General features: G+C 40.6%; 1 protein-coding gene across 2 annotated transcripts in view; it reads left to right on the forward strand.

The window, feature by feature from the left end:
• Positions 1–23,884, forward strand: part of CKAP5 (cytoskeleton associated protein 5) — a 108,192-nt gene that overhangs the window by 146 nt on the left and 84,162 nt on the right. The gene's annotated exons all lie outside the window — the stretch shown is intronic.

Raw genomic sequence — 23,884 nt, forward strand, 5'->3', positions numbered from 1 at the left:
CTTGAACGCCGGGCGGGGGGACTCCGCGGACGCGCCCCTCCCTCGCCGCACGAACCCGGCGAGTCTGAGGCGGCTAAACGGGGCGGAGGCCGGGGGACGCGCGGCTGGGAGGGCGGGGGGCGTGGGCGCTCGTGTGCGGCCGAGGCCAGGATCCGGGTGACCCTAGCGCGCCGCTGCGGGATGCGGGCGGCAGCGTCGGGGAAATGCTGGCGGCGCAGGGCCGCGCCGGGCGGCTGTGGGTGTTCCGGGGCTGGGGCGGGGGCCCTGCGAGCCGGCCCTGCTGCGGTGCACTGGCGTAATTGTCAAATGAATGAATGAGTGAATAAGAACCTAGGAGGGCTGTCGTGGTTGTGACGGGCCCGGTCGTCTCAAAGCGTGACCAGGACTGCGGTACCGGGGCCTGCCCGCGCACCTGTGTCCCTGCCGGCTTGCTGCGGTTTTAGTAATTCCGATCATACCGCTCCGCCCTCACGCCTGGCTTTCTTTCCCAAAAGGTGTCAGTAGAGTTCAGGTATCTTTCCAGCGCTGAAGGTTTGGCGGACCAATACAATAGCCACCAGTGTAGGTTAACTTGAGCAGGCCCTGGTACTTTACGGTTCGGTATACTAGATTTTTACTTTTTAGCTCTTACCACTCTTAGGCTGTTGAGATAGCTACCCTTCAATCGTGGTAACTGTCAGGCAGGATTTAAATGCATCCTGTTTTGTTTCTGGGATAGAAAATGGTGAAAGCGATGTTGCCAGAGTGGCTACTGTGTGTTAGAAAATATATTCTGTTGATGAATCCTAACAATGAGTTTTTCATTCAGCATCAATAGAGGGTAAAGTGGTTTTTGCAGAACTTGCCCCAAATTTATGCTTGGCTCTAATTCTCACAGGGAACGAAGGCATCAAATCTTGGCCCAGAAATGCTGCCTGTCTTATTTTATGCATAATTATAGTAATTGAAAACTCATTTTTAGAGAGGTGAACTCCTTCTTTCTCCATTTCATCACCCTGAAAAGTCCTTCTTTGACCTAAAGAGCCGATATATTAAGCTAACAGTCTTTTGAAACTTTTAAGAAGTCTAAAAGATTTGGGTTTTTCTTAAGGAACTGGACAAACTGTAATATTGCTTTTATAAAATTTAATGATATAGAGGTGAAATCAATTTATTTTGCCAGCATAAATTAAACTTAGTTGGTCAACCGTGAGGAAAAAATTTTACACAAGTTTTCTAAGTCTGTTCACTGGAGCACTGGCAAGCAAAGTATTCCATAACAATCAATATACCTTATACTTTATTACTTTCAGTGTTTTGATCATCAGCTTTGACTTATGAACAATAGTATAGCTAACAACTGACAACTCAATTTTAGCAGCAGAGCTTTTTCTTTTATTTTTTTAATTAAAAAGATTTTATTATTTATTTCAGAGAGAAAGAGAGAGCATGAGCCAAGGGTAGGGACAGCGGGAGGGGGAGAAACAGGCTTCTTGCTGTGCAGCAAGAAGTCTTATGTGGGGCTTGATCCCAAGACCCTGAGATGGTGACTGAGCCAAAGGCATACACTTGACCGACTGAGCCACCCAGGCATCCTGCAGCAGAGTTTTTCAACTGCAATAAATTTGAGTATCTTAATATTACGAACACTGCTCTAGATTTTGGGGAGGCAATTAGAAATAATAAAAACATCTTTAACAAGGCCTTAGGATATTGTTTAAAATCTTGATGTGGAATGAAAACTTTTATTTGTTTTGAAGTAAAGCCAGGCTTTCTTATGCTCCTTTGACTTAATGGAGTCTCATTCATTCCTTCAACACATGCTGAGATTGATGCCCACTGTGCGTTAAACACTGTTCCAGATTCTGGGAATACACCAGTGAACCAGAAAAAGACAAAGCTCCTGACCTAAGGGAGTTTGACAGTTTTATCTCTCAAACAATTCGCTGTAGCAAATTGTATTTTCTATAATCCCTCTGGCCCAGCTCTGGTCCTTGAACAGAATAAATACTCAGATACTTTAATTAGCAGTAGCTAACATTTATTGAATAGTCACTGGGCGCCACATTTTATCTCTTAATCCTCACAGCTTTTTACAGATGAGGAAACTGAGTCTTCAAAAGGTTATGCCACTGGGGCGCCTGGATGGCTCAGCGGGTTAAAGCCTCTGCCTTCAGCTCAGGTCATGATCCCAGGGTCCTGGGATCAAGCCCCGCATCGGACTCTCTGCTTAGCTGGGAGCCTGCTTCCTTCTCTCTCTCTCTCTCTCTGCCTACCTCTCTGCCTACTTGTGATCTCTATCTGTCAAATAAATAAATCTTAAAAAAAAAAAGGTTATGCCACTTATTCAAGATCATTACAACTAATAGAATCTGAATTTGAACCCAAGTTAGTCTGTCTCCAGGGTCTTTGCTTTTAACCTGTGGTTGTACTATCTGAAGTAATGAAATCTGTTATGGAGAATTCAGGAGCACTTTCTTTTTTTTTTTTTTTTTTAAGATTTTATTTATTTATTTGGCAGAGAGAGATCACAAGTAGGCAGAGAGGCAGGCAGAGATAAAGAGAGAGGAGGAAGCAGGCTCTCTGTTGAGCAGAGAGCCCGATGCGGGGCTCGATCCCAGGATCCTGAGATCATGACCTGAGCCGAAGGCAGAGGCTTAATCCACTGAGCCACCCAGGCGCCCCCAGGAGGACTTTCTTTCTCGGTAGAATACTCTTCCTCCCTTTTTTCTTAATACTTCTAGCAGAGCCAAGAGAAAATAGGAATGAGAGCCATGGTAGTTTTTAGAGGGAAGATGGGGCCGTTCAAAATACATTATTTAATGGACAGCTGTGACTTTGGGGGAGATTGTGGGGTAGCATAAAATTGAGATCTTGATCTAATAACCATTGATGGATTCCTGGTGAGCAATGTTGGAGTGGTTTGAGATCCTTAAATGACTTTTATGTTTCACTTTATCTCATTCCTCTCTGGGTGGTTGCCCTGTTTACATGAGATACCTTGGGCATGTTAAACTTATTCTTTTTGGCCTTTACATTTGCTGTTCTCTTTGTATACCAGCTCTGCTCAGGTCTCAACTCAAATGTGATCTCCTTAAAGAGGCATTTTCTATGCTTCCAATTAGAATAGCTTTCTTGGGCACTTTTGTGCCTCACTTTACTTTTTTATTCATTTCATAGTATTTATCATTCTCTGATAGGTCATTTATTGTTTGGTTGTGTATTGTCTGATTTCCTCACAGAAAAAGAAAGCAGAGCAGATTTTTTTTTCCTTCTACCTTTGAGTTTACCTCAATGCTCAAACAATGCTTGGAACAAAAAAAGGTAGTCAAAAAATATTTGTTGAACAAAATTGGTCAAAACTGTCATAGTCTTCTCTGTGTGATAAAGTGATAAAGACAGTAAGTATATAAAATAAAGCTGGCTGTGTTACTATGTCTTTGGATGTGAGCCATATCTCAACAGACTAATTTGAGAAGACTTCAACTAAGAAAACTGGAAAAATGGTACCTTTGTGTCAACTGGGAGGGAGGGTAGATTTGGCTTCCCCACTCCTGCCTTTGTTGTTGTTATTATTATTTATTTTTTAAGATCTTATTTTATTTTTGGGGGGCACCTGGGTGGCTCAGTGGGTTGAGCCTCTGACTTTGGCTCAGGTCATGGTCTCAGGGTCGTAAAATTGGGGCCCACATGGGGCTCTGCTCAGCGGGGAGCCTGCTTCCCCTCTCTCTCTGCCTACTAGTGTTCTTTCTCTGTCAAATAAATAAGATCTTTTAAAAAAAAGATTTTATTTTATTTTTTAAATAGGCACCATGCCCAACGTGAGGCTCAAACTCACAACCATGAGATGAAGATTACATGCTCTGCCGACTGAGCTAGCCAGGTGTGTGCCCTGCCCCTCGCCATCATTATTTATTTATTTATTTATTTGAGAGAAAAAGAGACAGGGCAAATGTGTAAGCTCACATCAGAGTGGTGGGGGCAGAGAAAGAATCCTGAGCAGACTCCCTCGGAGCCTGCTGGGGCCTGCCACAGGGCTAGATCTTGTGACCCTGAGATCAAGAGCTGAGCAGAAATCAAGAGCTGGACTTTTACCACTAAGCCACCCAGATGCCTCTGTTGTTATTATTATTATTTTTTTAAAGATTTTATTTATTTATATGACAGAGACAGAGATCACAGGTAGGCAGAGAGGCAGGTAGAGGGGGGCAGGGGAAGCAGGCTCCCCCTGAGCAGAGAACCCGATGCAGGGCTGGATCCCAGGACTCTGGGATCATGACCTGAGCCGAAGGCAGAGGCTTTAACCCACTGAGCCACGCAGGCGCCTGTTATTATTATTATTTTTTAAAAAATATTATTTATTTATTTATTTGACAGACAGAGATTACAAGTGGGCAGAGAGGCAGGCAGAGAGAGAGAGGGGGAAGCAGGCTCCCTGCAGAGCAGAGAGACCGACATGGGGCTCGATTCCAGGACCCTGGGATCATGACCGAAGCCGAAGGCAGAGGCTTTAACCCACTGAGCCACCCAGGTACCCTATTATTTTTTTAATTTAAAAAACTTTCTATGGAAGTTTTTAGGAGTATTGGTCAAGTATATATTAGGGTGCCCCACTATTGGAATTTATCAAATATTTTTCTCATGATTACGCTGGGGTTATGGTTTTTAGGGAGGATGATGACAGAAAGAAGGTACCATTTTCATCATCTCATATCGAGGATGCATACTATCGTCATGATTTATGACTGTCGATACTGACTTTGATCACTTGGATGAAGTATTGTTTCTCCTTTATAAAGTTAATTCCCCCCTCCCCCATTCCATACTGTCCTCTTTGGAAAAAAAGTAACTGTTGCCTACATTTAAGGAATGAAGAGTTATGCTCCCTATTCTTTGGGGATAAAGTATCTACATAACTTACTTGGAATTCTTCTGCATGGAAATTTGTCTCTTTCCGCGTGTGTTAATTTAGTCAAGTGTCTACTTATATCAGTATGGAATGAAGGATATCTATTTTATGCTTTGAGTTATATTCCAATATTTATTTTATTGCTCAGATTGTTCCAGCTTTGTCCATTGGGAGCTCTTTCAGTTGGCTCCTGTGCCCCTTTAACATACTGACATCAGTGTGTGTGTGTGTGTGTTTAATATAATTATTTTTTAACACTCCCTTACTTTCTGGCACTACAAGATGCTCCAGGCTCATCTCTTGTATTTCTTGTCACAGTCTAAAATCAGCTATTTCTCCAAGGATCTCTGCTTCCTTTTATTGGAGAATGGTATAAGAAACCAAGATTTGGATACTAAGTATTCTCATTGCTGCTTTCTTTCTTTCCTTTTTTCTTTTTTTAAGATTTTATTTATTTATTTGAGAGAGAGAGAGAGGGAGTGGGAGAGACCACATGCTGGGTGAATGGCAGAGGGAGAAGCAGAATTCCCGCTGAGCTGGAAGCCCAAGGCAGGACTTGATCCTGGGACTCCAATCCTGGGACTCTGGGATCCTGACCTGAGCTGAAGGCAGATGCTTAACGGATTGAGCCGCCCAGGCACCCTCACTGCTGCTTTCTTTTAAGCCCTCTCAGCTAACCGAGCGAAGAGTTAGTTTTCTACTAACGCTTATGTATAGACCTGTCTGTAAATATTTCTGGGTGTAGTCATCTGTATCACTATGCTAAGTTAAACATGAGTTCATACTGATATCTCCAGTCCATTACCACATAGACTATTCTAGCCTTCTCCCCTTGCTAATCTGTGAATTTACACATCAACAGTAGAAACCTGGCTTCCACCATCCATTTACTTAATTGTTCAATTCCAGTATACATGTATAGCAGCATCAGCGCTGTTAACCCATACTCTCATGGGAAACAACTTTATCCACAGAGTACAGTGCTTAGGTACCATTCCTTGTGCAGTTGTTATGTCCCTCCTTTTGAGTTTATCTGATATTTTTTTCATTATTAGACTAGAGTTATATGTTTTTAGAAAGAATGCCACAAAATACTGTCATTTTGTATCAGGGGATATGTGACTTCAGCATGATAGCACTAATGATGTTGATCTTGGTCACTTGGTTAAGATAGTGTTTACCATGTTATTATGTGAGGTTACTATTTTTCCTTTTCTTTTCTTTTTTTTTTAAGATTTTATTTATTTACTTGACAGAGATCACAATTAGGCAGAGAGAGGAGGAAGCAGACTCCTTGTGGAGCAGAGAGTCTGATGTGGGGCTTGATCCCAAGACCCTGGGATCATGACCTGAGATGGAAGCAGAGGCTTTTAACCCACTGAGCCACCCAGGCGCCCCACTATTTTTCCTTTTCTATACTGATTCTTTGGAAGCAATCACCTAAGTCTAGCCCACCCTCAAAGTGGATGGTGGGCTTAAGTACCACTTAAGAGTATCCACATTTATTATTTGGAATTTTGGAAGAAAGAATTGTCTCTTCTCCCATTCATTTTTTTATTCAACCATTTACCAATATCAGTGTATCTATTTTGTATTATTAGTTATAATTTTGATCCTGTGTTACTTATTTTTTTGCTGAATTATTCCAACTTTGACCATTGGGAGATCTTTCGTGTTGTCTCTTGTGTCCCTTTGATATGTCTCCATCCTTTTTTTTTTTTTCTTTTTCTTTTTCAGCATTTCTTTACTTTCTAGTACCATAAGATGCCCTAAACACATTTTATATTTTCCCTGGCCCAACCCTAGAATCTCCAAGCAGCCATGGTTTCTCCTACTGGACAGTGATTTATAGAAACTAAGATTTGGGTGCTCATTGCTGGGGGTGTTATTATTTCTAGGCCCTCTCAGTGGAAGGAGCTAAGTAATTTATGTATGTATGCTAAACCATGTATGTGCATATACATACAATTGTTTCTGTATCTTTCTGTCTTTTTTTTTATTATTTTTCTTTCTGTCTGTATATTAAACTAAATGTGAATACATACAGTTCTCTCCAACTTTCAGAGGAAGCTTAGGTCCCAAACAGATGTCTTCTTTGTAACTTGCTTTTTACTGAGATCTTTTTCCCCCAATTAACATGTTTTAAGTGCCACAGAAAGCATTGTTTTCCATGACCTGGTAACAGCAGTTGTTTGACCTGGAACGTGATCTTGGTTTAGATGCATTCAAAGCGTAAATTCTGACTCAGCTGGAATAGTTCATATATTTTTGGGCATAGATAGGGTGTCAGATAAGCCACGGTGACACCATGTCTCTTGACCTTTTCTCTTCAAACATGATTTTTGCTTCTTTGATCTCTTAATTATGTTTTTTAGAGATTTGTTATTAATTAAAGTGACTTTTAGATTCTGTGAAGATGAGAAAAAAATTGTATAGTTTCAAGAATTTCTTGAAATGAAATTCATTTGTTTAATGTGGATGCGTTTTTGTTTTTGTCTTTTCATTTTTCAATCATAAGACTCAAAGTAGCATTTTATGTATCTAAAAGTCAACTACCAGGAAATAAACCAAAAAAGGTTTTTCAGCAGCCTAAGTAGGTATCACAGATTTTATTGGCTTCCCTCAAGTAGATCCTTTTCTCTTTTAGACAGTTTCAGCTTGCTTGGTTCTTTAAATCAAGAGCTAAAACTTAAAAAAGTAGCACTGTTACAAGCTAACTAAAAGTGTTAGCTTGATCAAAAGGAAGGAAGATGGGCGCCTGGGTGGCTCAGTGGGTTAAGCCGCTGCCTTCGGCTCAGGTCATGATCTCGACATCCTGGGATCGAGTCCCGCATCCGGCTCTCTGCTCAGCAGGGAGCCTGCTTCCCTCTCTCTCTCTCTCTACCTGCCTCTCTATCTACTTGTGATCTCTCTCTGTCAAATAAATAAATAAAATCTTTAAAAAAAAAAAAGGGGGAAGGAAGAAAAGCTACAACATGTAAAACATTAAAATTCAAAAAAGCCATATTGGAAGCATTTAGATTTGGTGCAAGAGGCCCTCATACCTCTGTGGTCATAGTAGATTGTCCTGAAAAGTTTAAATGGTTATTAGTATACTTTAAGACTGGGAGGGTTAGGTATTTTCTTAGATTTATATGGGGAAAAAAGTTACATAAAATTGTTGTTCCAAGGATCGACCTCTCCTGTTTGGCCACTTTGGCTGTCTAGAACATTTTATTTCCTAATCAGTTTTTTTTTAATTCACAGTGATTTTTTTAAATAATCATTTTATGTCTTTATCCACTTGTAGTATGAAGTCTCTCATTTGTAGATTTTAAGAATTTTTTTAGTACTATTATTCCACATTTTCCTTTTGGCCTTTTTTCTTTTAAATGTACATTTAAAAAAAAAAAAACCTCATGAGGGGCACCTGGGTGGCCCAGTCAGTTATGCACCCAACTCTTGGTTTTGGCTCACATCATAGTCTCGGGGTCCTGAGATTGAGCCCCACACTGGGCTCTGTACTGAGTGGGGAGTCTGCTTGGGATTCTCTCTCCCTCTTCCTCTGCTCCTTCCCTCCCACTGATGCCCCCCCAAAAAAATAAATGATTTTTTCATTTTATTTCTTTTTAGTGTTCCAGAATTCATTGTTTATGCACCACACCACTGCTCCATGCAATACGTACCCTCCTTAATACCCACCACCAGGCTCGCCCAACCCCTTACTCCCCTCCCCTCCAAAACCCTCAGTTTGTTTCTCAGAGTCCACAGTCTCTCATGGTTTGTCTCTCCCTCCAATTTCCCCCAACTCTCTTGTTTTCTCCATCTCCCAATGTCCTCCATGTTATTCCTGAGATTGAGCCCCACACTGGGTTCTGTGCTCAGTGGGAAGTCTGCTCGGGATCCTCCCTCTTCCTCTGCTCCTCCCCTCCCACTCATGTCCCCACTCTCTCTCTCAAAAATAAATAAATGATTATTTTTAAAAAAAAGTTTCCATGAGGGGCGCCTGATTGGCTCAGTTGGTAGAGCCTATGACTCTTGATCATGGGATTGTGAGTTTGAACCCCATGTTGGGTATGGAGATTACTTAAAAATAAAATCTTTAAACAAACAAACAAAACCTCATGAAAGCCTCCTGGTCTAGAACTAGTATGAGTGCTTCATTTGGGAGTAAAGACCAAATCTTGTATCAGAAATCTCCACACAGTAAATAAAACCACTTTTTACGCTTCTGAGGACTATTTGCTTGTTTTGAGCAATGTTTAGTATGGGAGACTCCTCCAGACAAAATATAGACAGTCCCTTTGAGTATTACAAAATGGCATTTACTTTTTAATTAATAGTAAATCTGCTTTTTATAAGATATAAAGGAATAGATTATCTGTACTTCCAAAGAGGCAGTTTGTTTTAAACCAGAGGAGACCTGTCTTTCTTGCCTAAGAGCTCTATGCTAACTTAGGCCTTCCTTGGACTAGAAGACTGAAATATGGGTTAAAGTCAGAACTGAATCTAAAAACCCTGAATGACTGGGGTGGTTCTTATAACAACATAATAATGGCAGGTACTATTCTTGAGCGTTTGGCAGTTGCCAGGTAATCTGTAGTACTCCTTTCTTGCATAAAGTCACTGGGTTTGTATAATATGGCCCTTTCAGCCCATTTAGTCCCTTGAGGTTTTTTGTTTGTTTGTTTTGTTTTTTGTTTTTTTTTTTTTTTTAGATTTTATTTATTTATTTGACAGAGAGAAATCACAAGAGAGGCAGGCAGAGAGAGAGGAAGGGAAGCAGGCTCTCTGTTGAGCAGAGAGCCCGATGCGGGACTCGATCCCAGGACCCTGAGATTATGACCTGAGCCGAAGGCAGCAGCTCAATCCACTGAGCCACCCAGGCGCCAGGTCCCTTGAGTTATAATTCTGTTCTTTAATTTGCTTAGCTCTGGGGGGCTTTGACATACAAGCCTGTAACATTCTCTATTTTCCTCACTCATTATGCCTTTGCCTGGCTAATCCCTATTAATTTCCTTTAGTTCTCAGCCTTAATTACGGGCATACCTTAGAGATACTGCAGGTTCAGTTCCAGACCACTGAATAAAGCGAATATCACAATAAAGTGAGTCAAATAATTTTTGGTTTCCTAGGGTATGTAAAAATTATGTTTACAGGACACTGTACTTTGTTAAGTGTGCAGTAACATTATGTCTAAAAAAACAATGTGCATACCTTAATTAAAGAATATCGTGGGGGGACACCCGTGTGGCTTAGTCAGTTGAGCATCTGCCTTCAGCTCAGGTCATGATCCCAGGGTCCTAGGATGGAGCCCTTTGTTGGGTTCTCTGATCAGAGGGGAGACACTTCTCCTTTTCCCTCTGCCACTCCTCCTGCTTGTGCTCTGTCTCTCTCTGTCAAACAAATAAAAATCATATATATATATATAAATAATCCTTCTGGTGATAGAAGGTCTTGCCTTGGTGTTGATGGCTGCTAGCTGATCAGGCTGATGGTTGCTGAAGGTGGAAGTAGCTGTAGCAGTTTGTTAAAATAAGACACCAGTGAAGTTTGCTACATTGTTGGACTCTACCTTGCACAATTTCTCTGTAGTATGTGATGCGGTTTGATAGCATTTACCCACAGTAGAACTTCTTTCAAAATTGGAGTCAGCTTCTCAAACCCTGATGCTGCCCCCCCCCCCTTTTTTTAAAGATTTATTTATTTGTCAGAGAGAGCTCAAGCAGAGGGGTGGCAGGCAGAGGGAGAAGCAGGCTGCACGCTGAGCAAGGAGCCTGATGCAGGACTCTATCCCAGGACCCTGGGATCGTGACCTGAGCTGAAGGCAGATGCTTAATTGACTGAGCCACCCAGGTGCCCCCCATGTTGCTACTTTATCTACATAATATTTCAAATCCTGTGTTGTCATTTCAGTAGTCTTCACAGCATCTTCACCAAGAGGAGATTCTATCTCAAGAAACCACTTTCTTTGCTCATCCATAAGAAATAACTCCTCATCCATTAAAAATTTATCATGAGGGGGCACCTGGGTGGCTCAGTGGGTTAAAGCCTCTGCCTTTCGCTCAGGTCATGATCCCAGAGTCCTGGGATCGAGCCCCGCATCGGGCTCTCTGCTGGCAGGGAGCCTGCTTCCCCCTCTCTCTCTTTCTCTCTCTCTCTCTCTGCCTGCCTCTCTCCCTACTTGTGATCTCTATCTGTCAAATAAATAAATAAAATCTTTAAAAAAAAAATTTATCATGAGATTACATCATTTCAGTCACATCTTCAGGCTCCACTTCAGATTCTAGTTCTCTTGCTGTTTCTACCATATCTGCAGTTACTTCCTCCACTGAAGTCTGGACCCTTCAAAGTCCTCCACAAGAGCTGAAATCGGCTTCTTCCAAACTTCTGTTAGTGTTGATATTTTGCTCTCTTCCCATGAATCATGAATATTCTTTTTTTTTTTTAAAAGATTTTATTTATTCATTTGACAGACAGAGATCACAAGTAGGCAGAGAGGCAGGCAGAGAGAGGAAGGGAAGCAGGCTCCCTGCTGAGCAGAGAGCCAGACATGGGGCTCCATCCCAGGACCCTGAGATCAGGACTTGAGCTGAAGGCAGAGGCTTTAACCCACTGAGCCACGCAGGCGCCCCGAATCATGAATATTCTTAATGGCATTTGGAGTGGTGAATCCTTTCCAGATGGTTTTCAGTTTACTTTGACCATGTCCGTCAGAGGAATCTCTATGGCAGTTACAGTCTTATGGAATGTAGTTTATAAGTAATATTTAAAAAGTCAGATTTACTCCTTGGTCTGTGGGCTGCAGAATGGATATTGTGTTCACAGGCATGAAAACAACATTAATCTTGTACATTTCCATCAGAGCTCTTGGGTGACTAGGTGCATTGTCAGTGAGCAGTAATATTTTGAAGATTTTATTTATTCATCTGACAGAAAGAGAGAGCATAAGTAAGCAGAGGGAGAGAATCAGGGCCCCTGCTGAGCAGAGAGCCTGATGTGGGACTCAATCCCAGGACCCTGGGATCATGACCAGAGCCAAAGGCAGATGCTTAACCGACTGAGCCACCCAGGCACCCCTGGGCAGTAATATTTTGAAATGAATCTTTTTTTTTTTTCCTGAGTAGTAGGTCTCAACAGTGGGCTTAAACTATTCAGTAAACTGTTAGAAACAGAAGTGCTATCGTCCAGGCTTTGCTGTTCGGTTCGTAAAGCACAGGCAGAGTAGATTTAGCACAATTCTTAGTGGCCCTAGTATTTTCAGAATGGTAAATATACATTGACTTTAAGTTAAAGTCACCCACTACATTAGCCCCTAACGGTAGAGTCAGCCTGTCCTTTGAAGCCAGGCATTGAATTCTCCTCTCTAGCTATGAAAGCCATGGAAGGATGGCTTCATTCTCATTGGAAATTGGTTGTTTAGTGAGGCCCCCTTCATTGGAACCTTAGCTGGAACTTGCTGCAGTTTCTCTATCAGCACTTGCTGCTTCGCTCTGCACTTTGATGTTAAGGAAGATTACTCTCCTTAAGCCTCATGAACCAGCCTCTGCTACCTTCAGACTTTTCTGCAGCTTTACCTCTCTCCTTCTTCATAGAATTAATTGAAGAGACTCAAGACCTGGCTCTCAATTAGGCTTTGGCTTAAGAGAATGTTGCAGCTGGTTTGATCTTCTCTCCAGACAACTAAAACTTTCTCTGTATCAGCAGTAAGGCTTTTCCCGTTCTTACCATTTCTGCATTCACTAGAGTAGTATTTTTAATTTTTTCCAAGAATTTTTCCTTTGAACTCACAACTTGGTTAACTGGTGTAAGAGGTCTATTTTTTGGCTTATCTTGGCTTTGGACACTAAGCTTAATCATTTCTAGCTTTTGATTTAAAGTGAGAAACGTGGAACACCTGGTTGGCTCAGTCAGTAGAGCATGCAGCTCTTGATCTCAGGTTGTGAGTTTGAGCCCCACACTGGGCATAGAGCCTGCTTAAGAAATAAATAAGTAAAATATTAAAGTGAGAAACATGCAAGTCTTCATTTCACTTAAACATTTAGAGGTCATTGTAGGGTTGTTAAGTGGTCTAACTTCAGTATTGTTGTGTCTCAGAATAGGGAGGCATGAGGAGAAAGAGAGAATAGGGAGGCTTGAAAGGGCAGTTGGTGGGGCAGTCAGAACCCTACAACCTTTATCAATTAAGTTCGCCGTCTAGTATGGATATGGTTCATGGTGCCTCAAAACAATTACAAAAGTAGCATCAAAAATCACCAATCAAAAAAAGAAGAAAGATTAGTGATCACAGATCACCATAACAAATACAATAATAATGAAACAAACGGAAGCACTGTGAGAATGTCCAAAATGTGACACGGACAAAGTAAGTAAATGCTATTGGGGAATTGGTGCCCATAGACTTGCTTGTTGCAGGGTTGCTACAAACCTTCAATTTGTAAAAACCACAATGTCTGGAATAAAGTGAGGTATGCCTGTATCAGTTTCTCGGGGAGACCTTCCCTGGCCCCTGAGTCTAGATTAGGTGCTTCTGTTACACACTCATAGTAGCTGGCCCCTGGGCTACTATACTGTACAACCCATACTCAGCATGTAGCTGGGTGCCTAACCGAGTAACCTCACATGATTCGACAAGCCAGTGTACTTGTGGGGAAAGGGGGTAATGTGGATATTGGGATTCTTAACATGTATAAGGCAAAAATCTCATTTAATTTTTACATTTAGTTGAATTACCTTAGGCAAGTTGCTTAATCTCTGTGTCTCAATTTCCATTTCTGTAAAATGGAGATGATAATATCACCAACTTCAGAGTTATAAGAATGTAAATGAGTCCGTACATGTGAAGTGCCTAGAATAGTGTCTGGCACACAGGGACTGCTCCAGCAGTGTGTATTAAATAGGGAGCCACATGAAGATCGTACTGTTAGGACAGATGATGAAACCGAGGCTCAGCTAGTGTGTGACAGAGCAAGTTTTAGAGCTCAGATCTATCTCCAGAGCCCAACATGACTGGTGTAGATTGTATTTAATCTTGACTGGAGCTCTCTACAATCAGACTTACTGCAAACAACTGTTCTACTGCCATGGCTTTGCCAAAGTCAAAGACTCTGAAATAAAATTACCCTCTCTCAATGGATTTTATAATAAAAAATGGGTAACAAGAAAACAGTGGCAAAACTCTTTTTAAAATTTCAGAATCTGTTGCTGAGTGATTTCTCACTTTGAAAAAGGGCTTACTTCAGAATTCCATTAAATATATCATATTTTTCTGACATACTTGAAATACACATTCAACATACAAAATTTTATTTATAAATAACTCAAGGAACACATTTATTATATATTTAAGACTTCTATGGTTTGATGAAATGGTGCTATCTTAGGAATTATGTTAGAGTTCGAAACACTCTGCTAGATGCTAGAGTAATAAATAAGATTCAGTTCCTTCTTTCAGAGGCGATATGGTGGCCAAAAAATGTTCAGGGGGAGAAGTGAGGCTTAGCTTATGGGATGAGTATAAAAAGAACCAGCTTCAGGGCTCCAAGTTGGAATTTTAAAGCTTTAGAGCTTTCAGAAGCATTGAAGCTTGTTTTGGGCGCCTGGGTGGCTCAATGGTTTAAGCCGCTGCCTTCGGCTCAGGTCATGATCTCAGGGTCCTGGGATCGAGTCCCGCATCGGGCTCTCTGCTCGGCAGGGAGCCTGCTTCCCTCTCACTCTCTCTGCCTGCCTCTCTGCCTACTTGTGATCTCTCTCTGTCAAATAAATAAATAAATAAATAAATAAATAAATAAAAATCTTTAAAAAAAAAAAAAAAAGAAATGGCTAAGAAGGCTCCTGGGTGACTAAGTTGTTTAAGTGTCCAACTCCTGGGTTTGGCTCAGGTCATGATCCTGGGGTTGTAGGATCGAGCCCCACACTCAGCATGGAGTCTGCTGTCCCTCTCCCTACCCCACTGCTCTGACCCCCACCCTCGCTCGCTTTCTCTTAAATAAATAAATCTTAAAAGGAAAAAAAAAAAAGAATGACTAGGTAGTAAAGTGAAAAAATCGAAGTTCTTCAGCTAGCTCCTTAGACATACTACTTAGAAATATTTTCTGTGGCTCCTTCCAGGAAATTTTATGTTATTTCAAATGTTTACAAAGTTGTATTCATTTTCTATGGCTTCTGCAACAAATCACCACAAATTTGGTGGCTTTAAACAACAGAAATTTGCTCTCTCTCAGTTCTGGAAGCCAGAAGTTTGACACAATTTAGGTCAGTCTAATGGGGGCTAAAACCAAGGCAGGGCCATGGTTCTCCAGAGGGTCACAGGGAGAATTCCTTCCTTGCCTCTTCTGGTGGGTGTTGGCATTCCTTAGTTTGTGTCACGTCCTTCAGCCTCTCTAATTTTGCTCTTTTCTGCCTTTATGTGGCCTTCTCTGTGTGTGTTAAATTTCCCTCTCTTTCCCTGTTAGCATGATATATGTGATTGCGTTTAGGGCCCATTCAGATAACCCAGGATAACCTCCCCATCTCAAGATCCTTAATTTAATCACATCTACAAGTGGATTGAGCCGCTGCCTTCGGCTCAGGTCATGATCTCGGGGTCCTGGGATCGAGCCCCGCATCGGGCTCTCTGCTCCGCAGGGAGTCTGCTTCCTCCTCTCTCTCTGCCTGCCTCTCTGCCTGCTTGTGATCTCTCTCTCCGTCAAATAAATAAATAAAATCTTTAAAAAAAAAACAAAACCCTTTTTCTAAATAAAGTGATATTTACAGGCTCTGGAGATTAAAATCTAGTCCCTTCGGGGACGCCTGGGTGGCTCAGTGCGTTAAGCCTCTGCCTTCGGCTCAGGTCATGACCCCAGGGTCCTGGGATGGAGTCCCAAGTCTGCTTCTCTCTCTGCCTCTGCCTGCTTGTGCTCTCACTCTCTCTCGCTGTGACAAATAAATAAATAAAATCTTTTTTAAAATAAATAAATAAAATCTAGTCCCTTTGGGGGTAGATATCAGCTGACTACCAGTGTGTATGTCCCCCTATATGGTTTTACTAAACAAAAAAATTAGGCTTCATATACTGTCTTCCGGTTTTCTTTTTCTTTTTTTCTTTTCTTTTCTTTTATTTTAAGATTTTATTTATTTATTTGACAGGCAGAGATCACAAGTAGGGAGAGAAGCAGGCAGACAGAGAGAGAGGTGGAAGCAGGCTCCCTGCTGAGCAGAGAGCCTGATGCGGGGCTCAATCCTAGGACCCTGGGATCATGACCTGAGCTGAAAGCAGAGGCTTTAACCCACTGAGCCACCCAGGCGCCCCCGGTTTGCTTTTTAAAACTTAGTATTTCTTCCAGTAATATTTAAATGTTTACTTTAGTCTTCATCTTTTTTTAAATAGCTACAGAGCACTTAGTTGAGTGGATGAATGTCTCACTTTTTTAAAGTTGTGAAAATATACAACACACAAAACTTACCATTTTTAATTAAGTACATTTTATTTTTATTTTATTTATTTATTTGAGAGATATTGAGAGAGAACATGAGAGGGGAGAAGGTCAGAGGGAGAAGCAGGCTCCCTATGGAGCTGGGAGCCCGATGTGCAACTTTATCCCTGGACTCCAGGATCATGACCTGAGCTGAAGGCTGTCACCTAACCAACTGAGCCACCCAGGCGCCCCCTAATTAAGTACATTTTAAATTAAGTACTTTCATGTTGTTGTGAAACAGATCTCCACACCTTTTTTCATCTTGCAGGTCTGAGTCTGTACATTCTCTTTCCCCCTTCCCCAGTCCCTGATAACCATCTTTCTACTTTGTTTCTATGAATTTTACTAGTTTAGATACTTCATATAAGTGGAATCATACATTATTTGTCTTTCTGTGACTGGTTTATTTCACTTAGTGTAATGCTCTCAATGTTCATCCATACTCTAGCATATAACACGTTGTCCTTTTTTTTTAAGGTTTTTTAACTTAATTTTATTTTATTTTTAAGATTTATTATTTGACAGAGAGAGATCACAAATAGGCAGAGAGGCAGGCATTGGGGGTGGGGGGAGCAGACTCCCTGCTGAGCAGAAAGCCCGATGTGGGGCTTGATCCCAGGACCCTGAGACCATGACCCAAGCCAAAGGCAGAGGCTTAACCCACTCAGCCACCCAGGCACCCTGATTTCCTTCCTTTTTAAGGCTTGCATCCCATTGTATATATATATTATATTTTGTTTATCGGTTCTTCAGTAGACATTTGTGTTGCTTCTACTTCTTGGGCATTGTGAACAGTGCTGCTTTAAATATTTTATTTATTTATTTATTTGACAGACAGAAATCACAAGTAGGTAGAGAGGCAGGCAGAGAGAGAGGAGGAAGCAGGCTCCCTATTGAGCAGAGAGCCCGATGTGGGGCTCGATCCCAGGACCCTGGGATCATGACCTGAGCCAAAGGCAGAGGCTTTAACCCACTGAGCCACCCAGACACCCCAACAGTGCTGCTTTAAACATGGGTATATAAGTGTTTTGAGGCCCAACTTTTAATATTTTTGGATATGTATATATCTATGTACATATGTATACATAAAATAAGAAGTGGGATTGCTGGATCACATAGTAATGCGGTATTCTATTTTGAATTTTTAAAAAGATTTTATTTATTTATTTGACAGGCAAGAGAGCACAAGCATGGGGAGCAGCAGAGGGAGTGGGAGAAAGCAGGCTCCCCACTGAGCAGGGAGCCTGACACAGGGCTCCACACCAGGACCCTGGGATCATGATCTGAGCCAAAGGCAGACACTTAACCAACTGGGCCACCCCAGCACCCTATTGTTAATTTTTTGGCCACCCGTATCATTTTCCATAGCAGTTGAACCATTTTACAGTCCTGCCAATGGTGTGCAAGGGTTCCTATTTCTCTACATTCTTGCTAATATTTATTTTAGTTTTTTTAATATAGTAATCATTTTAATGAGTATGAGTTGATAATCTCATTGTAGCTTTGATTTGTATTTTTCGTTCTTTTTTTTTTTTTTTAAATTTAGAGAGAGCACACAGGCTTGCAGGGGTAGAGGGCTTAGGCAGAGGGAGAGGAAGAGAGAATCTTAAGTAGGCTCCACACTGGGTGTGAGGCTTGATCTCATGATCATAAGATTATGACCTGAGCAGAAATCAAGAGTTGGATGCTTACCAGACTGAGCCACCCAGGCACCCCCTTTTTGTTTTTATTATTTATTTATTTGGAGAGTGCGCATGTGGAAGTGGAGGAGGGGGGAGGGGTAAAGGGAGAGGGAGAGAGAAATCCCAAGCATTCTCCATGCCCAATGTGGATCTGCAAGTGAGGTTTGAGCTTACAACCCTGAGGTCATGACATGAGGCACAATCAAGAGTCAGATGCTTACTTGACTAAGCCAGCCAGGCACCTCTCGATTTGTAGTTTTCTGATGATTAGTGATGTTGAGCATCTTCATATGCTGTTGACCATTTGTATATCAGACTTGAAGAACTGTATTTAAGTCTTTTGCCCATTTTTTTAGGTGGGTTATTTGGGTTGTTGTACAAGTTTTTTATATCTTCTGGATAGTAACCGCTCACCAGATACATGATTTGCAGGTATATTCTTCCATTCTGTAGGTTGCTTTTTTTTTTTTTTTAAGTGGGCACTGGGGGGCACCTGGGTGGCTCAGTGGGTTAAGCCTCTGCCTTCGGCTCAGGTCATGGTCTCAGGGTCCTGGGATAGAGCCCCGCATCAGGCTCTCTGCTCAGCAAGGAGCATGCTTCCCCCTCTCTCTCTGCCTGCCTCTCTGCCTATGATCTCTCTCTCTCTCTCTCTCTCTCTCTCTGTCAAATAAATGAATAAAATCTTTAAAAAATAAAATAAAATAATGGGCACTGTACTGGGCATGAAACACAATGCCGGGATTGAACTCATGACCCTGAGATCAAGAGTCAGTTGCTCAACTGATTGAGCCACCCAGGTGTCCTGGCTAAAACTTTCAATACTATATTGAATAGGAATGGCTAGAACAGTCATCCTTACCATGTTCCTGATTTTAGAGGAAAAGCTTGTCATTTACCATTGAGTAAGATGTTAGCTATGGGCTTCTCATAATGGCCTTTAGAATGTTGAGATAGTTTTCTTACATTCCTTCTTGGGATGTTTTTATTATTGAGGGTGTTAAATCTTGTCATATGCTTTTTATTGTGTCAATTGAGATGATCATGTGGTTTTGTTCTTTGTTCTTATGATGAGTTATGATTACTATATTGGTTAATTTTGGTATGTTGAACCATTCTTGCATTCCAGGAATAAATTCCACTTGGGCATGGTGTATAATCTTTTTAATGTGCTGTTGGATTCAGTTTGCTAGTATTTTGAGGATTTTTCTTCAGTATTTATCAGTGATATTGGTGTGTAGTTTTCTTACAGTGTCTTTGGCTTTCATATCAGGGTAATTCTGGCCTCTTCGAATGAATTGGAAGTGTTCTCTTCAATTTTTTGGAAGAGTTTCAGGAGAATTGGTGTTAATTCTTCTTTAAATGTTTGATAGAATTCTCCAGTGAAGTTGTCTTTCCTGGACTTTTAATGTATCCTTTTAAATCTTACCCTCTAACTGATAGTTAGTAGTAGAATGTTCAGCTAGCTATGGTCCCCTGAGTAGAGGCCCTGGGAATGCATACTCTGAATGTGATAGTGACTTCTTGGTGCTACAAATTGTGCTTAGATGTGACCTGATAACTCAGAAACTCTCCTTCACTGTACTGCGCTCATGGAGAAGGAAATAACAGTTCATATTTCTGACTTCTTGAATCAGTGTTTTTAACCTTTACCACATTACTTTCTTTGCCGGGCATAAGAGACTTATGATTGTGCTTTTTGAGTGGTTTGTGCGAATTCCTTCTTTTTGGCCTGGGGAGAAAAATCTGTTCTACCAGGGTGAGAGTACCTGGAAAAGCTCTCTCCTCTCTTAAAAAAACCCACCCTCCTCCCCTTAAAAAAAGAGTGCCTGGAAAAGGAAAACGATGGTAGAACCAACATGTATGCAAACTGGGTTCATATTACCACTACAGCTGATACCATTCCTTTGTAGTAATTTAACCAAGGGCTAAAGAGAATGAGGTTATGAGATTTTCCCACTGAAGAAGAAGCATTTTCCAAACATTTAACATTAGCTGCAGATACTGTAGTACTGGAGAACTTGGAATTGCAAGCCTGTTGTTTATCATGTATAAATAGTGGTTGTGGAACAGTGTCTCATAAATTTCAGAGGTAGGAGAGCTGTTGATACAAACTCTTTGTTTTATGCATAACAACACTAAAGCCACCAAAGATTCAATGACTTCCCTAAGGTTTCACAACTAGTTAATGATAGAACAGGGATTTGGAGATGTAAATTTTCTTCTTCCAGCCCTGTGCTCCTCTCAGATTGGAGGGAAAAAAAAGTGCCTTCCAACACTTCTGGCTGAACACTGTAGTATGTAACTTTTTAAATTACAAAATCCTACTAGCAAGAGGCAGAGCTTTTTTTTTCTTTAGTCTTTAAACTCATGGAATACTTAATATATTTTAAATATAATAAATTAGTTATGTTACAAGCTTAATGTCCTCCTTGTACTTTTCTTTTTTCATTTTTATTTTTTAGAGGCGGGGGAGGGGCAACGGGAGAGGGAGAATCTTTTTTTTTTTTTTAAAGATTTTTATTTATTTATTTGACAGACAGAGATCACAAGTAGGTTGAGAGGCAGGCAGAGAGAGAGAGAGAGAGAGGAGGAAGCAGGCTTCCTGCTGAGCAGAGAGCCTGACGCGGGGCTCGACCCAAGGACCCTGAGACCATGACCTGAGCCGAAGGCAGAGGCTTAACCCACTGAGCCACCCAGGTGCCCCAGGGAGAGAGAGAGAATCTTAAACAGTCTCCACACCCAGCACAGAGCCCAACACAGGGCTCAATCTACAACCTTGAGATCATGAACTTGGAAACCAAGACTCAATTACTTAATTGACTGAGCACCCAGATGCCTCTTGTACTTTTCTTTTAAATTTAACCATAAACATATATACTCCAAAACAATATATTATTTGGGTTTATGTAATCATATTGTATATTCTTTAGTATTAGCTATTTTTCTCTCAGCATGATTTGTGAAATTCATGTATATTTTTGCTAACAGATGTCTTCATTTGTTTTCACTTCTCTGTAATATTTTTTCTGTGAATATACCACAGCTTGTTTATCCATTCTCCTGTCAATGGGTATTTTAATTGAAATATAATTCACATACCATAAAATTTATCCTTTAAACAGGTACATACAATTGAATGGCTTTTTAGTATATTCACATAGTTGTGCAACCATTGCCACTAATTCCAGAACAATTTTATCACTCCCAAAAGAGACTTCATACCCATTAGCAGTCATTCCTTATTCCCCCTTTCTCTTTCTACACAACCCAGCCCCTGGCAACCACTATTCTACTTTCTGTCCCTGTGGATTTGCTTGACCTGGGCATTTCATATGGTCAGAATCATCCAACATATGGCCTTTTGTGCCTGGCTTCTTTAACTCAGCATGATATATTCAGGGTTAACCCATGTCGTAGCATATATAGCTGTTTCAATCCCTTTTTATGGCTGAGTGTTATTCCATTGTATGGCTACATCGCATTTTGTTTACCCTTCCATCAACTGATGGATTTTGGAGTTGTTTCTCCTTTGGGGCTGTTAATGACTAATGCTGCTCTTAACATTTACGTGCCAGTTTTTGTGTGGACAGTATTTTCCAAGTTGGATGTACCAGTTTCTTCATGCTCACCAACAATGTATAAAAATTCCAGACACTCTTTTTAAAGCATTTTTTTGTAATAGTGGACAAAGTATTTATAAGTTTTCAGATACTTTCTTGAAGCTTCTTCTTGGTTGTAATCAAGAGAGTTATACTTTTGATAAAGATGTTTAATATGATTTGTTATATAAAGAGATTGTCGATGCTTTGAATAAACTCATCTGAATGTTGGAAAACCACTTCCACTGACAGATAGATAATACATGCTTTAGTTTGTTCTGTTTACTAGGAGTACTTTTTTTTTAGTCTTGTAGCTTGTTGATCCCAATAAAATGACCAGATTGGACTATTCTTAGATGGGATTTGAAAGAGTGAACAATGACTGGTTTGTAAATGGAAGAGAATGTTACAAACCATTAGCACTAACTTAGGGAAAGAACGGGCTTTCAATCATAGGTATAAAAATACAGAGCCCTACTAGAAATTAGTACTAAGCAATAATCCAATTACACTTGCATTCTTAGATATTGCTGATGGAGGAGCAATGCAAAATGGTTCATACAGCCACTTTGGAAAACAGTTTGGCAATTACTTACAAAATTAAACATATACTTACCTTACCACCCAGCATTCCCACTCCTGGTTATTTGCCTAACAGAAATGAAAACTTACTTTCATACAACAATCTATAGCAGTTTTTTTCACAATTGTTAAAAGCTAGAAGCAACCCACATGCCCTTTAACTGGTAACATGGTTGAACAAAATGTGTTAGAAGATACAGTGGAATATTACTCAGCAATAAAGAGCAAATCACTGATCTGTGCAACAACATAGGTGATCTCAGTTGTATTATAAATGAAATAAGACTATACACTGTAGGGGCGCCTGGGTGGCTCAGTGGGTTAAAGCCTCTGCCTTCGGCTCACGTCAGGATCCCAGGGTCCTGGGATCGAGCCCAGCATCGGGTTCTCTGCTCAGCAGGGAGCCTGCTTCCTCCTCTCTCTCTGCCTGCCTTTCTGCCTACTTGTGATCTTTGTCTGTCAAATAAATAAATAAAATCTTTAAAAAAAATAAAAGACTATACACTGTATAATTTTTTTTTTAAATATAACATTGTGCTAAAGGAAAAAATTGTAGGAACAGCATGCTGATCAATGGTTGTCGGGGCCAGGGTGGGGTAGGGGGTAAAGAGGGTATTGACTACAAAGGAGCATCAGGGAAAATTTTGGGCTGATGGAGATATTCTTAATTATGGTGATGGATTCTCTGTGTCTACCAAAATTATAGCACTATGTACTAAAAAATGAATTTTACTGTATGTAAGTTATACCTTAATAAACCCTACTTAAAAGCTCTCAGCTTGGGGAATCTCTCCTCTTCTGTATATAATATTTTACTAAATCATTTCCTAAACAGTTTCCACGTTGCCATGTTAAGTAAACGACTACTAATTGGTAATTTGTTAAATGATGAAGGTTTTACATGTCCAGTTGTCTCTTCATGGTATAGTAAAGAAAAAAGCAATAACCAAAATAAGATGGGCTGTGTTTAGACTGATATTTGGTAAAATCTAAGAATTATTTGGGAATATTTATATAAAATGTGCATTTGGGACAAAAGATCCCTATAATATAAATATAAAGATCCCTATAATAGTAATGTTGAGCTCTGATGTCTGAAACTGAGCTGTACAATTAGTGGATTTTTTTTTTCCTCTACATTTTTAATTCACAACCACAGCACTGGGTATTATCCATTTGTGTATATGCATGCACACACATACTCACTGTGCTATGCTTACTGATGGTTATCTAGACTCCTATGTCAAAGAGAGTGTTGGTCCTAATTTTGTGGTAAATAGTTATTATTAAGTATTCATTTTGTATTATACTGGGAGAAAAGGATGATTAGGATACATTCTAGCTCTTGCCCTTGAGGTGCTCACAATCTAATGGGGAGGCTGATATGCAAACCATTACCCTCAGAATAGTGTGATAATGCTTCCTGGGGATAAAATGAAAGGTCTTATTTACCTAATTCAAAAGTATCATTCACAGTTAAATGCACTTTAAAATGAGATTATTTTGGCAGTTCAGAATCACACTATTTCTTTTTTTTTCTTTTAAAGATTTTATTTATTTATTAGACAGAGATCACAAGTAGGCGGAGAGGCAGGCAGAGAGTGAAAGGAGGAAGCAGGCTCCCTCACTGAGCAGAGCTGGATGTGGGGCCAGATCCCAGGACCCTGAGATCATGACCTGAGCTGAAGGCAGAGGCTT

Source organism: Meles meles, chromosome 8 (assembly GCF_922984935.1).
Source record: "Meles meles chromosome 8, mMelMel3.1 paternal haplotype, whole genome shotgun sequence".
In the NCBI taxonomy this organism is placed as follows: Eukaryota; Metazoa; Chordata; class Mammalia; order Carnivora; family Mustelidae; genus Meles; species Meles meles.